The 19,512-nt window shown below is 38.1% G+C and overlaps 1 protein-coding gene and 1 non-coding gene across 2 annotated transcripts in view; one reads left to right on the plus strand and one right to left on the minus strand.

The window, feature by feature from the left end:
- Positions 1-19,512, minus strand: part of LOC126298148 (Down syndrome cell adhesion molecule-like protein Dscam2) — a 560,143-nt gene that overhangs the window by 32,364 nt on the left and 508,267 nt on the right. The gene's annotated exons all lie outside the window — the stretch shown is intronic.
- Positions 7,647-7,720, plus strand: Trnat-ugu (transfer RNA threonine (anticodon UGU)). Its single transcript has one exon. It is a non-coding gene; the product is annotated as a tRNA-Thr (tRNA).

Below are 19,512 nucleotides of genomic sequence, written 5' to 3' on the forward strand. Positions count from 1 at the left end.
TGATTAGAATGAATTCAGCTTATTGTATATTTTGGATGTTAGTGCACAAATATACTACAGTGCAGGTGGTAACTACTACCGAATTTTCACAGCAACAGTGGATCTTTTGTTACAGGGAAGATGCTGTTGTTCATTAATTCATTAGTGCCTTTAAACTTGATTTAGATCTAAGAAATAATATGATTAGTTAGTAGTAAAAGAAGGGCAAATTAAACTTCAACATTTGTGTAAGGCTGATAATTAAAAAGGCAGTACAGGACTCAGCCTCAGCAACAGTACAACAGGAAAATTAAATCAAATAGATGATCATTTTAATCTAGTTACCTGTATGTTCTTAATATGTCATTTCATAGTTTGTGCATATTATGCAGTGTAGCTTTTTTACATTTGAAATCCATAGACTTTATGTTTCATATATCTTTATGTTAGTTACTTTGGAATGGTGAGCCAGCTGAAGTGATTTTTCATCTTTTCCTACCTAACATTTGTTTGTGTGACAAATATCATAAGCAACTGAGATAATCATTTACTGATAAATGGGAAGATTGTGGAAGAGGTAGAGGAACTATGAATAACTACTAATAATGGTTCCTAGGACATATCACTAACACTACATAAATTTTTCTTTGACTCATCTACTTCATCTTCAGCCTGTTGATAAATAATGTCTTGACATGAGTAAGCTTGTTTATAAGTATGCTTGACAATTTTTCAAAGAGTGCTTGTACAGCATTCATGTTGACCTATGTGGTCACAATTCAAATGTCAATGCAGTAAGTACGACAGGAGTAAAATTTGAAGCAATTAAAGTTGCTTCTTTACAGCTACAAACTATCAGACAATTAGGAAGTAAATTATTCATAGCAAACGCAAAACAAAATTTTAGATTATGGACACAGATTGTGATATCTACTGTAGGAGACTTGTTGAACACTATAGTTAGCTATAGAATTGGTGAGATATTATGAAGTAATAAATTTGCACTAATGTTTGTGAAAATTGCAATCCACAGGAAGACTGGTCCAAACAGAGGATGTGAAGAACAGTGTACCAACAACATGTGTAGGTCTATTACCATCTTGTCTTCTATGGTAAATCAGTGTTAAACCAAGGACAGGTATTTGCAACTCATGAAACGCAATGAATATGTGAATGTAAGTACCTGTATGACACAATGACATAAAATAGTGCAATAATGACATGAGAGTAAGTTGAAATGAAACAAAATGAATAGTCTAAAAGCAAACAATGAGAAATTCAGGATGGAATAACGAAAAAATTATGAAAAGGAAACATTGCTATTCACCATACAGAAGAGATGTTGAGTCACAGGCAGACACAACAAAAAACTGTCATTCATGTTGACCTTTGGGCCAAAAGACCTTTTTCTAAAGTAGACAACACACACATATATACACACAAGCACAACTCATACACACATGACCATTGTCCTGGCCACTGAAACCATGGTTAGTCTCCATGAGTTGTTTTTGTCATACCACGATATTTTTACTTGTGTAGGTCAGGTACTGTAACACTGATGCATGTGTGGCACCAGGGTATTGAAGAGGGAATATGCAGCAATGCATGGGGGCTAAATCATGCAATGTGACCATGGAATGACTGCCACCTTTTCTGCACATCTTTAACAGACCATCTCACTTTGTCCCACATGTTGGCTTGACACCTGAGCAGTCATATTTGTGGAATACTCCTTGTGTCAATGATTGTTTCTGTTTAAGTTTTGACTGGAGGTGTTCATTGTCAAGGCTGCAATGAACATGTGAATCGAATATCTGGAAAGCTGAGTGACAAAATTTTAGGTATCTTGTTGATTTATTCTTCAACCTTCCCTAAAACAATGATTCTATATGTACAAGCTTGCATAGGTGTATGATTATTTGGAGCACTACTGAGTACAACATACATTCTTAGATTTTGCACCTAAAGGATAATTTCAACAGCAACTGCTACATCTTGGAGGCTTTCGAGCCATACTTCTGTGGGACAACACCCAACCATGTGTGTATGTGTGTGAATTGGGGGGGGGAGGGGCAGGGGGGGAGTGGAGGGGGGTGGAGAGGGAGGAGGTTGGGGTCCCACACTTTCTTCAAAGAATGATGTGTACCATTGCTACCTTGGCCTTCACATTCACCTGGCATGGTCTGTACTTGATTGATGGTATAACATCTATTTCAGCCATATCCATCATTCCTGGTGTTGTAATTTCAACAACCCTTAGTGTATATAGGGTATTTATTTTGACTGAAAACATCTAAATAGCTCAAAAACTACACATCAAATAAAAAAGGTATAATTCCAATTTGTTTGTTTCAGAGGGGGACATCCAATGATAGCAAATTCAACCCTCCACACCACCCCATGCGTGGGTGGCTGGGGCCAGCTTTGAAATCTTCAAAGGGAACCAGCATTTTTTATTGTAGATTACAATTCTACTGCAAAATCTACATATGTTTTACCTGAAGCATTTTCTTCATTCTACCACAGATGGCACTGTAATCAGAGTAATAGGAATGGGAACACAATCATAATTTAAGCTACTCAATGTCCCTTGAATACCCAATGCCATGTGAAGCCCCACTTGCATGCTGCGAGGATAGCACAGGCACTTTCACAACTTGTAATTGGAAATTGCATTTTCAATGTTGTATTACCCCAACATATTGGGAAGATGACGGCGATTGAGAAGTTTAGTGAATTTGTGCCTCCAGCTATTTCGAATTTTCAAATGTTATCCGGCATCAATAGCAATACGATGATGAACAAAAATGCTTCGCAAAGTTTCAAGTCTAGTGCCATGCAAAAAACTCGCAGTGAAAATTCATCCAGATCAAAATGTAAGTGTGTAACATGTGAAGTCCATCCTGACAAAGCAAAACTAGTTGAAACTATTAATTTGTTGCAAGAAATTGTGCACAGGTCCCTGGCAGAAAACAAAGTGTTAGCTGATAGACTCAAATGTCTTGAAAATGATCATAGAAAACTAAAAACCGCCGAGCAGGGTGCAAGTGAATTTGACAGAAATAAAGTGTACACAATGACCAAAGATTCCGTCGCCATTTCAAGTTTTCCAGCACATTCTGGGTGTACCGGTAACGCTAACCATAGCGCAATCATTTCACCCTCTTTAGTAATAAATTCTCCTGCTGTGCTCCAAAAAATGGTAGGCCTATCTACAAAAGATAAAATCGTCCACTGTCTGAAAGAAAAGCCTGTTATTAAGCAAAATGTGGAACCTCGCCAGCCAAAACTGTCACTTGTAAACAGAAGCAAGGTAAATTCAACATTCAAGACGACACTTAATTTAACTAAGTCCACAAATGAAGCAAGAAGAATAAACATATATGGGTGATAGTCATCTTAGAGGCCTTGTACATGAAATAAAAAGCGTAAACAGTGAAGTAAATGCTTCAGGTTATATTAAACCTGGAGCTCGTCTTGACCAATTGCTTACAACTGTAAACAATATCTCTCGAAAGACAATGAAGGAAGACTTTATTGTAATATGTGGTGGTGCAAATGACGTTGCACAAAACGATGGCTTGCATGCTGTTAATGCCCTAAAATCTGCCCTAAACCATCTAAATGACTCAAACGTCATTGTTCTCGTTATTCCACACAAGTATGACTTGCCCCAATTCTCGTTTGTAAACAGGGCAGTAGCATATACAAACAGTCAATATGCAGAAATTTGCAACTGTTATACAAATGTACAAATGGTTAACGTGCAACATTTTAGTAGAGATCTTTACACCACTCATAGCCTTCACCTCAATCGGCGCGGGAAAAGTCACTTAGCGTCCATTATTTGTGAAATCGTCGTAAATGCTACGAACAACATATACTCAAAATACACACATTTGAAGAATGAGTGATCCACAACACAAGAAGACTGCAGGAATGGGTATAGGCAGACGACATTGGACAAATGGCTGCTGAATACATCAGGTAAAGCTGATTCTTCCCAGGCTCCCAGTACATGGAAACAGACCAACTTGAATAAATGGATAGTGAAAAACACCAAACCCACTCTGTCAACTGATATTTCTTTTTTAGGGATAAATGTATAAGTGGTTCTGGTAGGGTGACACATCCATCACGCATTCAACAATCCAAACTCACTTTCAAATTAATTCAGCAGAACTTTCAAAGTCTTGGCAATAAGCACAACAAGTTGGATACCATTGCAGCAATTGATAAGCCTGATGTTTTAGTTATAAGTGAACACTGGTACACAGATGAGCTAATTAGTGTATGTAAGCCACTTTCCATGAACTTTTGCTCTGCCTTCAGTAGAAAAGAGGATCGTGGTGGTGGGGTAGCTATCTTTGTAGCCAGTGGTAGTAATTATAGTGTAATAGATGTAACTGCTTTCAGCATTGAGTGTGTAATAGAACTAGCAACAATTAATTATAAGTGGGGGAAAGAGGACTAAATTATTATAGGCCTATACAGACCTCCATCTGGTAGCCTAGATAGTTTCTTTGATGTTCTTAATGACCTGCTTGTTGACATTGACAGTAAACACTGAAATAAAAATGGCTGGGTTAACATAATACTAACTGGAGATATAAACATTGACTTGCTGTCCAATGACTCTGTATCTAAAAAACTAATGCTAATACTACCTCAATTTAACTTAACATTTCTGATAAACTAGAGAGGTCAACAGTGTAAAATCATGCATTGACTACATTATAACTAACATGTCCCACTTTACATGCAGTGCATCAGTTCTGAAGCTTTCCATTTCTGACCACCACACAGTACAGGTATTGATAGAAGCTGAAAATCTTCATGTCAATAGAAAAGAGAAACAATATGTGACAAAAAGAATGACCAATGATGACAATGTTAAAGATTTCAACAGTTTTCTAAAAAGCTTACAATGGGGTGAAAAAAACAGCATTACTTTCAGTGAATTTTCATCAGATTTTTTTTATTGCTTCAGTGTCTCATGTTCAGAAATGACCTTTACAGTAAATGACTGCAAAAAGATACAAAAAATAACTGGATAAATCATGAAGTAAAAACAGCAAGAGAGGAACTTAGACTTTTCCAATATTCAATGATAAGTAAAAACAATAATAATAGACTAAAGATAGAATTTAAGAACTATCAGGATTACTATAAAGATCTTCTGCTAGAAACTAAAAGTAAGTATGAAGCCACAATGTTAAGAAACTGTACTAGCACAGGTTTAGCTGTTTGGAAAGTAATAAATAGCTTTAGGGATTCTAAGAATAGCTCAACAAGTGATTTTACTGTAAACCATAAAGGGCATATCATGAAATGTCAATGTCAGATTGCAAATGTTTTTAATGAGTACTTTTGTTCTGTTGGAAAATCTGTCAATGACAATCTTAAGAATCTTCAGCATAGATATAAGGGCATTCCAATCAAACAAAGCATATACTTGGCCCCAACCAATAACAAGGAAGTCAAAAACATAGTAATGCCAGTAAAAAATACAAAATCAGCAGGCTATCATGGATTGTCTATCTGTACATAACACATCTGATGCCATGGTCACAGCAGTAAATGATGTAATTGCATCAGGTTGTTTCCCAAATAGTCTAAAGACAGCACAAGTAACCCCGATTCACGAGAAAGGTGATAAATCTAAAATTGAAAACTACCGCCCCATCTCAATCTTACCTGCATTTTCTAAGGTAGTTGAGAAAGTTATTTATACTAGACAAATGACATTCCTGAGTCAACACAATTTAATATTTGAAAATCAGAATGGCTTTATGAAAAAAAGTCAACATCAGTAGCACCAGCACAGTTAATAGACAAAATAATAATGGCCATAGAGAACACGGAGTATGTAACTGGAGTGTTTTTGATCTAGAAAAAGCTTTTGATTGTGTCGACATCACCATATTACTTGACAAGCTGTGGAACCTGGGTACCAGAGGAACTGGCTATGAGCTAATAAAATTGCATATGAGCAATAGAAAACAATTTGTCTTGCTTAAAACAAAAAGAGGGTCTTACAAATCTAAAATTACAGACATCAAATATGGAGTGCCTCAAGTTTCTGTCTTGGGACCCCTTCTTTTTTGATATATGTTAATGATATACAGTATTGTTCTCCTAGCTGTACAAAAATATTGTATGCAGATGACACATCAATAGTGTGTAAACACAAAGACTATGAGAGTCTGGAGGTACAGTGCAACAGTGTAACTAATGAAATAGTCAAGTATTTTAATGAAAGCCATGTAAATGTAAGTGCTTCAAAGGCTGCAATGATGGAATTTAAGACAAGGAAATAAATAGAATTTGACATGAAATTATCCATAGGAAATGCCATTGTAAAAAAGGAAAAATGGACAAAGTTGTTGGGAATTACAATCCAGGACAGCCTCAAATGGGACATGCATATTGATTCCTTAGCATGTAAGCTGCCGAAGAATGTGTTTGCTATAAATATGATTAGCAAATATTGTAAGGACATGGGTGTACTAAAAACTACTTATCATGCCCTATTCTCATCAAACTTAAACTATGCTGTAGAAATATGGGGTGCAACAACTCAAGCCAACCTAAGTACATTATTAATACTAAAGAAAAAAGTTATCAGGATCATTTGTGGTGCCAAATTTCGAAAATCATGTCAGAATCTGTTCCCAAAATTAGGTGTGCTTACCATTATAGGTGTGTACATATTGAAAGTTATATTGCTTGTGAAAACAATAAATTCAAATTTCAACTGTGAAATGCACCAATATGATACAAGGCAAAAGTTCAGATACCATGTAAATAGCCACAGAACAGCTTTATATGAAAAAAAATGCACTTCATGCTGGGCTGAACCTAGCTAATGCCCTACCAAAAAGTCTCACAACCCTTCCTACTAATGAATTAAAAGATCAGCTAAAAAGAATTCTAATTGAAAACCCTTTTTATTCCCTAGACGAGTATTATATCTGTATGAAAAGTGTTTCATAAGTATGTCAAGCTCATAGTTTTAAGTAACCTACAACTAATATAATGTTGATAAAAAAATATTTGTAATATCATGATTGTATACTACCAGACATAAAATCCATCAAAATGTAAAATTTATTAATAGAAACAAATCTATAGTTTGTAATTTATAAACTGACATATTCAGAAGAATAATCTGTATGATGTCCTGAAACTGTATTATTTCTAGGGATTGTATTTGATTATTCAACGTTGAATAAATATTATTATTATATTGAACAGGTGACTACTCAATGTGCCACTACGGCCAAGGCTTGAGGTGAATGCTACTCCACTTTTCCAATTAAAGTAAGTGTTCAAATCTAGTGCCACCAACTTCAATAAGCTTAGTGATCTACTTTTCCAATGACCATACACAGGACAGAAGCATATCTGCAGAAATGTCAGCACAGGCATTTCTATTCAGTCGACCATGTCTTCACAGCCTGTTGGCACTTGTTGTTACACCTTATCTACATCTACATAGATACTTCACAAGCCACCATACATTGTATGATCGAGGGTACCATGTACTATACATGACGATCTCTTAGGCGCACTATGAATGTAGTGGTGTGGACATGTTGGGAATGTGGGTCTCACGGGGAGCGTGCAAGGGATAAGTGTCTGCAGTTGCGCTATCCTCTGTGCCCTCGGTGGCTCAGATGGATAGAGCATCTGCCATGTAAGCAGAAGATCCCGGGTTCGAGTCCCGGTTGGGGGCAAACATTTTCAACATGTCCCTAATGAAGTACATCAACGCCTGTTTGCAGCTAGGGTGTCAATTTAATTATCATTTCATTGGTACCATGTCATTTTCTTTCCTGTTCCACTTGCAAATAAAGTCAGGGAAAAATGGCTCTCTATATGCCTCTGCATGAGTCCTAATTTCTCATTTCTTATCTTCATGGTCCTTAAGCGCAATGTATGATGGCAGAAGTAGAATCATTTGGCAGTCAGCTTCAAATGCCAATTCCCTAAATTTCCTCAATATTGTTTCTCGAAAAGAATATCGCCTTCCCTCCAGGGATTCCCATTTGAGTTCCTGAAGCACCTCTGTAACACTCACATGTTGTCTGAACCTACAGGTAACAAATCTAGCAGCCCGCCTCTGAATTGCTTTGATATCTTCCTTCAGTCTGACCTGGTACAGATCCCAAACACTTAAGCAGTACTCAAGAATAGGTCACACCACCATCCTATGTGCGGTCTCCTTCACAAGTGAAACAGTCTTACCTAAAATTCTCCCAATAAACTGAAGTCGACTGTTTGCCTCCCCTACCAGCACTCACAGGCTTGTTCCACTTCAAACATTATGCCCAGATATTTAAAAGACTTGACTTTGTTGAGCAATGTACTACTAATATTGTATCAAAACATTACAAGTTTGATCTTCCTACTCATCCACATAAACTTACATTTTTCCACATTTAGGGCAAGCTGCCATTCTTCACACCAAGTAGAAATTTTGTTTACAACATCTCGTACTCTCCTACAGTCACTCAGTTTCGAGACCTTACCATACACCACAGCATCACCAGCAAACAACTCATAGATTGCTGCCCATCCTGTCCACCAAATCATTTATGTTTATAGAGAACAATAGTGGTTCTATCACACTTCGCTGGGCACTCCTGACAATACCCTGATGAATACTCACTGTCAAGGACAACCCACACAAAAATAATTTGGTAATGTCAAATCTGGTGACCTAGTGGGCCAATTAATAGGGCCACCTCCGATGACACAATGAACCAGTGAAAACATGGTCTAATTTTTCCCTTACCTCAATTGCATCATGTGGTGGGCAAAAGTCATGCGGAAATTACATATACTATTGAATATCCAGGCCAACATTGTGTAGTAGTACCAGTAGTTCCTGTTCAAAAAACGTTTTCTATTTGCATCCATTCAATGTACCATCAATAAAATATGGAGCTGTTATTAGTGCCACACCATCAAGAGACATTGACGGTCAGCTTGCTGTTACCAGTGGGGATTGTATACATTCCAGTAATGTATGTTATTCTGGTTAATTCTACCATGGTTTATGTATGTAGACTCACTGAAAAATAGTACCTTGGGAAAGAATGGGTGGATTATTTGCATTTTTTGACATGCCCATTCACAAAATACTATCCAGTTATGGGAGTTAGTACTAAGAAGTTCTTGATGCATTGACACGTGACATGGAGGATAACGTATAATGACACAAAACAGTGTAATTTACAGGCACTTATCTGTGGGTTGAGGTGCACTGCTGTGAGTACAATTAGTTCATTAGATTCTCCTGTAACATGTTGCCTTCATTCCTTTGGCCAGTCTGTATGCTGCACTCAGACATAAAGGCATTTACAACCTTGTAAAAGAATGAACAAGATTGAGCTTTCTCTGAAAAATGCTTGGCATACAAGGCAACAACAGCCTCAACATTTCTTCTATATTCTCTGTAGATCAGGATCATCTCAATTTTTTTTTCTGAGGTTGCTACACTCATAATCCACTTGCATGTCTGTTCGCCAAATGATAGGCATATGTGCAGGCAATAAAGACTGCACAAGTATTGTAATGTTTAGAGCCACTATCTGTTCTGTATCTGCATGATACACGAGTTCCAGTCAAAGTGTACTGCATGTTATGTCTTAGTTTGCTATACAGCCACAGTGGTGCTTGCAGTAGTCCCATGCTTGATATGCTGGAGGAATACAACATTGTGAATGGGTTTCTAATTATGAGTTATGAAATACTGGCCTGATCTACACTCTCAGCATGGAGGTGAGGTCCCAAGCGCCAATGGGTATTCAGGGGCCACTGAGTAGTATGTTATAAATTACAATTTTGTACCCATTTCTATTTCTCTGATTGCAGTGCCATGTGTGGCATAATAAACAAATTGTTTTAGACAAAACATATCTAGATTTTGACATACAACTGTTATCTGCAATAAAAATGGGGGTTCCTGTTGAAGATTTCAATGTTGATCCTCGCCACTGCAGCATGAGTTAGGGTGGTTGGTTGAGTTTGGCATCATTCAATGTCCCCATCCAAAAGAAACAAATTAGAATTATAACTTTTACATATGATGTGTAGTTTTTGTGATATTTCAGTGTCTTTTGTTAAAATGAACAGCCTGTATAAAACAGTTGTTTAGGAAGTAAATAGGTGTATAAGACAAGTGCAGTGCACCTGCAAAAGAATATCGTGAATAGGACTGTTCTGGTATTCTTAGGATACTTTTCATGGCACGTCTTCAAGCACATGGCTGGGAGTAACTATGGATTTAGAGCTGACCAAGATATGTCATAAATATATTAGGTATTAGCACATGACTTTTTGTGATCTGGGAAGGATTTTGGCATCCCTCATTTCATGGAAAAATGTTAAGGTAGTGAAGACCTGGAAAGGGTTGCATTTAAGAAGTTCTTCTGGGGCGGTATTTGATAATGCGTGCTGTGCATGTTAATAACTGATGGATTCTGGTGGTTTAAATATTACAAGCATATGTAGAACAATCTATATCCTTACTGTAGAAGGAAAGTTGCTACTCACCATATAGCGGAGATGCTGAGTCGCGATAGGCACAAGACAAGGATTCACACGATTAAAGCTTTCGGCCATTAAGGCCTTTGTCAGCAGTAGACACACACACACACACACACACACACACACACAACTTACACACACATCTGCAGTCTTAGAGAGCTGAGACCATACTGCACTGTGACAGTGTGGTCTCAGCTCTCTGAGACTGTAGACGTGTGTGCAAGTTGCATTTGTGTGTGTGTGTGTGTGTGTGTGTGTGTGTGTGTCTACTGCTGACAAAGGCCTTAATGGCTGGAAGCTTTAATTGTGTGAATATTTTTGTTGTGCCTATCGTGACTCAGCATCTCCGCTACATGGTGAGTAGCAGCTTTCTTTCTCTGGTACTGTTACTTTCCATCCTGGATTTTCTGTTGCTTGATTATGTCCTTACTGCTCTTGATGTAGTATACCTCTTCCTCAATTTTATCCTGCACTCCACTTCTCCCCCTCCCCGTCCTATTTCCTCATGTACAACTCGCCTCTTCCCCTTCCTCTGCCAGTGTGAGCTCACTGGTGCTTCACTCTTATCCCAGCCCCGTGCTGCTTCTCCTTCCCACTGCCCTCACTCTGCCTTCCTTCATTGTTTCCTTCCTTCTCCCAACATTTTTGCTGTTTTTACTGTTTCCAACCACACACCCTCTCATCCCATTTGGAAAGCAATGACATGGCAAGTAGTTTTCTCTCTCTCTCTCTCTCTCTCTCTCTCTCAAAAATTGTCCAAAAGCTTAACTGCAAGTTAAACCTTGTTCATGTATCTGTCTACTGTTCAACAATTCATCTATTTGGTAAATGATTATCTTTACTCTCTCCATTTTTTGTATTCAACCTAGGACTTTCTCATATCATTTGCATGTTACAAACAGAAATTTTACTATTACAGGTGCCTTTTAATTTACAGTTTTAGGGTATCAACTGAGTGTAGCAGCCAAAATTTATTTGAATGATGAATACTGAATATAAATAGAAATTATTATTTGAAATATTATTGATTGACCAATAAAAATTCTCATTTATCACCTGTGATTAAAAAGGGGTATGAATAATAGATAAATCTGAAATCCAAAGAAATTTCTTGTTCAAATTTTTTGTTATTTATAAAACAAATGTACTAATATTTTTTGCTGGTTCGTAATTAACCTTCAGAACAACTCTTTTCTGTAACATCTCATCAGACTTGATTTGATTTTGGAATATCTGCCTTTATGATATCTAAAAAATACCACCTACAAATGCCAAAGAAGAAAATTATATCTTCTGAAAATCTCATTTATTTCTTGATAACAATATAAGATTTTTAAAATATGATATTTTTCAGCAAAAATTTGAGAAAAGACCAATTCCATTCTACTTTGTGGTGAGTAGCTTTATTCTGATTCCTCATCAGCTTTATCCCCTGATATCCCATTCAAAATAGAAAGATAAATTTTCGTTTTACGTGAAAACATCAGAAATTTGTCACCAGTTTCTTTGGCTATTATGTGTCTGCAGTTTTTTGTACACCTCCATTATACATGCACCGCAATACAAGTGAACTATTTGTTTTTGAATTATGGGCAAAACACTGTTGCGATAGTTGCATGTTCTTTCTTCAGGCCATAAATGTGAAAGAAGCTTTCAAACCATTCATTGAAACTTTCTCAATAGGAAGCTACCAAAGAGCTGCAATATTATGAACCATTTTAGGTAGTCAAACCCAGTGTCTCTTACAAAACTTTTCCATGGCAAGATTCTATGTAACTGCAGAGGTGTACATCATGTTGAAAAACTTTTCCATCTCCTAAGGCAAAGGTTTCTCAGAGGTTGTTCCAAAAGACTTTCAATTATTTCAAATGCCTTTGGATATTCAGCAGCATCCCACATTTTTGTGTAGTTTTGTGAATTTCTTTGATTAATACTGTTTTAGGAAAGTGTAGATTTAAAGTCAATTGATTTTAGTCACATTCAGCCTCTGAGACAATACTTTGTTCACTCATTCTGCAGCACTACAAGTGTGAGAGAATAGCATGATTATATCAACAATACACTCATATTTAATAGCATTAGCAATCTTCTGATTAGCAATCTTGTCATGTTGAGGAAGGTATTGTAGATTAGCTGTGTTCTAATCTTTCCTAGTTATTAGGGAGAGGGAGAGAACGAAGTACTGGCAAGTGCAGAGTCAGTTGGATTGACCCTCATTGGTAGTACTAACGTTCAAGCTTTTTACGTTACAATTATTACACTGCAAATTTGTGTTCAACCACAATGTTCACTTGAACACTGTATTTCCTTACTTGGTACTATTCTGTTCGAGATGGTATGCTTGTGCCTTCCTCCATTTTTTGACCTGACTTCTCCACGCAGTCATATGTTAACCTATTGCTTAACATGAGCTCTGAAATGTGATGCAAATTAACTTGACATTTTTCTCTCTGATAGAGGTGAAAGAAGTCAGAAGTGACAGAAACAATGCTAGAACAAATGGGGGATTGAGTACCAGAGTTTATATCTGTAGTCTTGAACTTAACCCACTGATCCACTGAAACACACCACTGCATCATTCATTAATACTTACCACATAGAAACTGTGCTGAACCAGGGGAACAAACAATGGTTATACGTGCCTCAGAAGTAAACAAGGAAAATGTAATGATACTGAAGCATATTCATTATTTAAGTTACAAATAATAAATAACAAATAATTATTTGTACACAGTGAGGAATAATCTATATATCTGGGTATCATTTATTCAAGAATACAATTCTCTGAGTGATCTATTTATTCAAATGCTAATGGCCTTGCCACAGTGGAACTTCCATTCCTGTCAGATCACTTGTCTGGCATGGATAGTACTTGGATGGGTCTACCAAGCGCTGTTATCAAGTGAGGTGCACTCAGCCCTTGTGAGCAAACTGAGGATGTACTTGATTAAGAAGTTGCACAATAACTGAAAACGGCTGGGAAATTGGTGTGCTGACAACATACCCCTCCATACCCACATTCAGTGACACCTATTTGCTGAGGATGACATGGTGGTCAATCGGTACTTATGAACTTTCCAAGGCACATTCAGTTTACTTTTTATTTATTCAAATAATTACCAAGATAGAAATTTGTTTCAATAATGTCCATCTCTGACTTTGAATATGTTTCGCCTTTAGTCAATCAGCATCTCCACTGTAAGCTTCAGTCATATGGCAGCAAGTGTACACGTAACTTTGAACCGCTCTGCAGTTTTTGAGGACTTAATTTCAATCAAGTGTATTGTATGTGACGAAACAGTGCTAAATGGAATTAGAATATGCATATTTAAACATAAATGGTGCCACTCACACTGCTTTGCTCAGGAAGATTTACAAATACAGTGTAAATGTGACATAGAGTTTAATGGCCACGAGATCACGAGTGAAAAGTGCTACTCAGGATTAGAAGACAGCGTGCATGACGAACTTCAAAAAGAAATTGATATTATAAAAAATATATAAAAACAATGAAAAATGTGGCACTACCCATATGGGAACTGTCTGAATGTCAAGCCAACAAGATCTCATTAATGCTAGCCATAAAATTCGTAGGTCTGCACAACCAAACGTACAAAGTGTAAACAGTACAATTGTAACTAGAAATATGAATGAACTGATCACTCAAAAAGACACAAGTGAATTAATCGCAAGAAAATAAAGTGTTAATAGTGGGTCTATGGATAAAAATATGAACAAACTATCCACACAAAAAGATGCAAGTGGATTAAACGGAGAAAACCCAAGGTAAATATTCATAAAGAAAGAAAAGGAAAAAAACCATGTTATGCACAAACAAGGATACAAGCAACAGACATTTATTTTTGCAGGTAGTCATGGGAGAGGAGTTACAGAAATTATGAGAAGAAATCACACAGACCTTAATGTAACGGGCATCATCAAACCAAATGTGCCACTACGCCAAATTTTGAAAAACAGTGACAACATATTGATGACCGATAACAGCTGCATCATAATAGGAGTCGCAAATGACGTTTACTGTAATGAAACTTGGCATGAATTGAGAATCCTAAAGGAAACAATCAAAAGGATGCCTCAAGTGCATTTCTACATTGTTAGTATCCCCAGGAGACACGATCCGATGGAAAACTCGTGTGTAAACATCGATATTGTTACAGCAAACAGGCTATTTAAGAAAATATGTAGAAGTTTAAAGAATATAACTTTTGTAGATGTAAACAGTGTTCACAGAGAGCATTTCAGAAGACATGGTCTCCACATGAACGTAAAAGGGAAAAAGATTATTAGTGCCGAAATACTTACATTTATTAATGAGTCATCTGAAACGGAATGGTCTCCAATCCCATTTCAGCCAAAACAAGAGTGATTTGTAACAGTGGAACCATTATTATCTGCAGGAGAGCTACAACAAACACCAGTAGCAGCAGAAAAGGCTCTGATATTCTCAGCAGCAGTGTCAGATAAACCACTAGCAGCAGAATCACCACAATCATCAGCAGAGCTGTCGTCAACAGCAAAAGTATCCGAAACAGCAGACCCCCATAATACTATCTCAAGGCAATGAAATTGCTTGTGAGGAAAACATACAAGCGTCATTAGCTGTAGCAGCTAACCAAGAAGGGCAGTCACCAAGTCGGAGAGCACAGAAGCCACCAGCAACAGCAACCACACAAAAGCGGTACCTGAGGCCTGGGAGATCAACAGCAGAAGCAGCTTCCAATTAAGACAGATGCCTGAGAACTAGGAGACCTGCTATACCAAGTGAGGATTTTTATCGTATCGAGTTAGCAGAAAGAGAACATGGAAAAAGATTAAAGTAAAACTGTCCATTTTACATACCAGTTTGACAACAGTGAGAGGAATATAAATGTAGGACAAAGATATGACCCAGGTTTAATGACACAAACTGAAAAAAATCACTGCATAGTATCAGAAGCAAAGGGAGCACGTGATGTGCTTAGTATATTACAGGAAGGAGAACAATTAAATTTAAAGCCAACTGTTGGAATACTTCACCAAAATGTTCAATACATAAACAATACAACAGAGGAACTAGAAGTAATATTACAGGAATATAGGCCTTGCATTCCAGTAGTTACAGAATATGGGCTAAAAGAAAATCACATAGGAATGTACAACTTGAAGAATTATGTGAAAGTAGTCAGTTTTGGCAGAACTTCCTATAAAGGTGGTGGGGTTGCCATTTTTTCTAACTATAAATCAACTAAAGCCATAAATATAACAAAATATACTATAGAATTGAGCTTTGAAGCTACAGCACTGGAAACTAAAATTGCTGGGAAATTATGCTGTGTATTAGGTTAGCATCGATCACCAAATGGTGTAATTAAAACCTTCTTTGAACAGCTGGAAGACATAATCCAACAGTTCTCAAAACATATGCTTATCTGATCATTATAGGAGATCTGAACATATACACAAGTAAAAATACAGATAATACTAAGACCCTACTGGAATTATTGTGCACATACAATCTAAAAATAAAAATAGATAAACCAACCAGAGTAACAAAGCATAGTGAAACTATAATTGATCGTGTAATAACAAATATTCCTACATGCTATTGTGACACACAGGTAATAAACTCCACATTAGCAGAGCATTTTGCGATCATGATAGACATAAATATAAAGACTAGGGATTCAGTGCAAAAGATATGGGAGATGAGAAGACAGAACATTCCACATAACATAAATTTACTAAAAAATATGTTAGAGGCAGAAAACAGGGAACCAATATATGCAGCTAATGATGCAAACACCAAATGGAACCAGTTTTTTTCTTTATTCAATTGTTATTATGACGTTACATGTCCTGTTAGTAAAAGGCTTGTCAAAAAGCAACAAAAAAAGAAAAGCTGGGTGACTGGAGAAGTAATCCATGCCAGAAATAATATGACAGTGTATTATGACCTCTCCAAACAACCAAATACTGAGGCCTACAACACACTGTATAGAATAGAAAAGAAAGAGTGCTGTAGTTTTATCAGAGAAACTAAAGCATCGTTCATCACGATGTCTATAGATAAGGGAAAGAACTACTCGAAAGGTTTATGTTCTTTCATTATTGAAGATAGAGGCAAAGTAACAAATCAGGCAGAGGGCATCTGCCCACTGATGAGTGGGAAAAGCAATGCAAACCCTATAGAAATAGCCAATACCTTTAACAGATATTCTATTACTGTAGCAGATGAATTAATAAGACAAAATAAAACAAATGCAGTAAGTAAATTGTTAAACCCCCAACATACAAATCATACTATGGTTTTCATACCTACAACAGATAGAGAAGCGTCAAACCTAATAAAAAACTTAAAATTAAACATTCATGTGGGTTGGATGGTGTCACATCACATCTCATAAAGCAATGCAGAGAATGTATATTAAAACCATTGACACACATTCTGAATGCTGTGATAGAAGAAGATATATTTCCAGATTCACTGAAAGTAAGTAAAGTGAAGCCAATATTTAAGAAAAGGAACAGGGATGAATTAGAAAATTACAGGAAAACGTCATTGATCTCAACATTTGCTAAGATCTATGAAATGGTAATAAAGAATGAAATTGTAAGTTTTATAACAAAGTACAGTATACTGCATTCATCAGAATATGGTTTCAGAGAAGGGAAGTCAAGAGAAACAGCATCAACATATATAATTAAGCACATTCTTAATTTACTTCACAGGCAACGAAAGACATGTGGGATTGTTATGGACCTATCTAAGTCATTTGATTGTGTGAACCACTAAAAATTAATAATGAAATTACATCAGTATGGAATTAGAGGAAAATGCTATGACATACTTAAATCATACATTACAAATAGGAAACAGTGCATGGAAATCAGACATCCTAGTGGGGGAAAAAAAAAAAAAAATTACAAATAAGAATTGCAAACAGTTAAACGTGGTGTGCCGCAAGGGTCGGTACTTGGGCCAATACTATTTATACTCTACTTAAATGACTTCCCTATCTATATAAATCAGAAACTTATAATGTATGATGATGACACAACAATCATTTGCACAGCTGACACATAGCAGGAGCTTGAGAAGGAAGCACTTGTGGCGTGCAGCGCCGTAAATATCGATATTTGTAAAGAGTGTAAGTGTGCTATCTTTGAGATGGAGAGTTTTGGAGGATGTTTTCCGGTAACGAGGAGTTAGCCTCATGGACTTGTATCGGTGTAGACGTGAAGTGCTAATAAATTGTCATATGAGAGAATACTAGTTGTTTACCTACAACTATCACCCAATTCCCTCACTGGTGACCCCGTTTTGTGTAATACGCGTTCAAGTTACGGCACGAAGTGTTATTTACGCGCCTACCACGTCGGTTTTCTTTTCGCGATCGCGAGGGCCGGTGTTTTAGCTTCAGACAATGGCCTTTCAGCACTCACCGCCGCCCGGATCTCAGCAACATCTCTCCAGCATCCCTGCTGTCGTAGTGGATATGCCGCGAGATCCTTCGGAATCTTTCAGCCCGAACATGCAGTGGAATTCATCGAGTGCAGCCAGTTTCTGCCAACCGCCAATGGTCACGGACTCTGGCTTTGTTAGCCTAGACTTTTCCACGTGTTCTCCACAGAGTGTTGTTCGGAACATTCCTACTCCTGTGTCGAACGCACAATTCAATACAGTTCGTGGTGTCGAGCGGAATCTTGCCACTTTGGAAAATCCAGCAGTAAATTCAATCCCGAGCCAGTTCCCGCCACGTGTGTATCCTTCCGCGCCTGTTAGTCAACATGTGCTCAATGCTCGCCAAACAGACAATATCACATCGAGTGTGCATCCTTGTGGACATGTGTGGCATCCTTGTGTTGCTCATAATCAAGTCAACAATTCTGTGCTGGACAGTAATTACCCGGACATTTACAACCACCCCCACCATTCACGGCCAAATGAATACAGAGTGCATAACGGACATTCACCGGCGTACGTAAGTACTAGCGGCTTCTCTCCGAGCTATCTAGTCAATGAGAATGCACATTGTGACTACGATTCTCACACTGTTTGTGCGTCCATCGCTTCTCAGCCGCCCCCTCCGGCGTCAAGTGAACTTTGCGATACCCGCATTACAGGACGCCAATAATTCGGACACTCTATCCTCTTCGTGCTCTACTCCCATCCGAAGAAATAGGTGCACCTCCACAGTGACTGCTGTGCCGAATCAGCCGAGGCTACCAGACTTCAAACCCGCTCACCCGGAATTTTGGTTCAACCTGGTTGAGCAAACATTCAATGTCTGTGCTTTGGAAGACGACGCGCGCTTCGTGTGCCTCATGAACCACCTTCACGACCGCGTCGATTTAATTTACGATCTGGTCAAAGCACCGCCCCTAGCAGAGAAGTATGCTATGGCGAAACAGACGATACTGGAGCGCGTCTCAAAAATCAGGAGAGAAAACGTGCGACAGCTAATTTACGAAGAGCGTCTCGGCGACAGGTCTCCGTCCCAGCTGTGGCGGTGCATCCGTCTTCTCGTCGACGAGCAAGTTATGCCTGATGACACACTCGCAGAAATCTGGACAGAAAAGCTGCCTCTGCCTGTCCAGACTGCAATCTCTGCGTATGAGGATAGGCCAGTAAATGAACGTTTACGTGCCGCCGATAGAGCTTACTCCGCCAGGCAGCGTGAGCTCCACGCACTGCATTCTGGACGCGACCGCACTAAGAAGCTGTCCAACACCACACCCTTGTCTGGTGCTGTTAAACTAGCCGCCCTACCTGCACCTCCAGCTCCGCCCAACGACAGCGCATCGGCCTCGGTGGAAGATTCTGGGTCGCATACTCCGTCACCTAGTTACTACCCACAGGAGCACAGGCCCGCTCAATCTTACTGTTTCTTCCATGCGAGATTCGGGGAGCAAGCACGCAAATGCCAGTCGCCGTGCTCTTACCCAAACTCCAACCGCAGGTAGGCAGCGGTG

This window comes from Schistocerca gregaria, chromosome X, assembly GCF_023897955.1.
Source record: "Schistocerca gregaria isolate iqSchGreg1 chromosome X, iqSchGreg1.2, whole genome shotgun sequence".
NCBI lineage: Eukaryota > Metazoa > Arthropoda > Insecta > Orthoptera > Acrididae > Schistocerca > Schistocerca gregaria.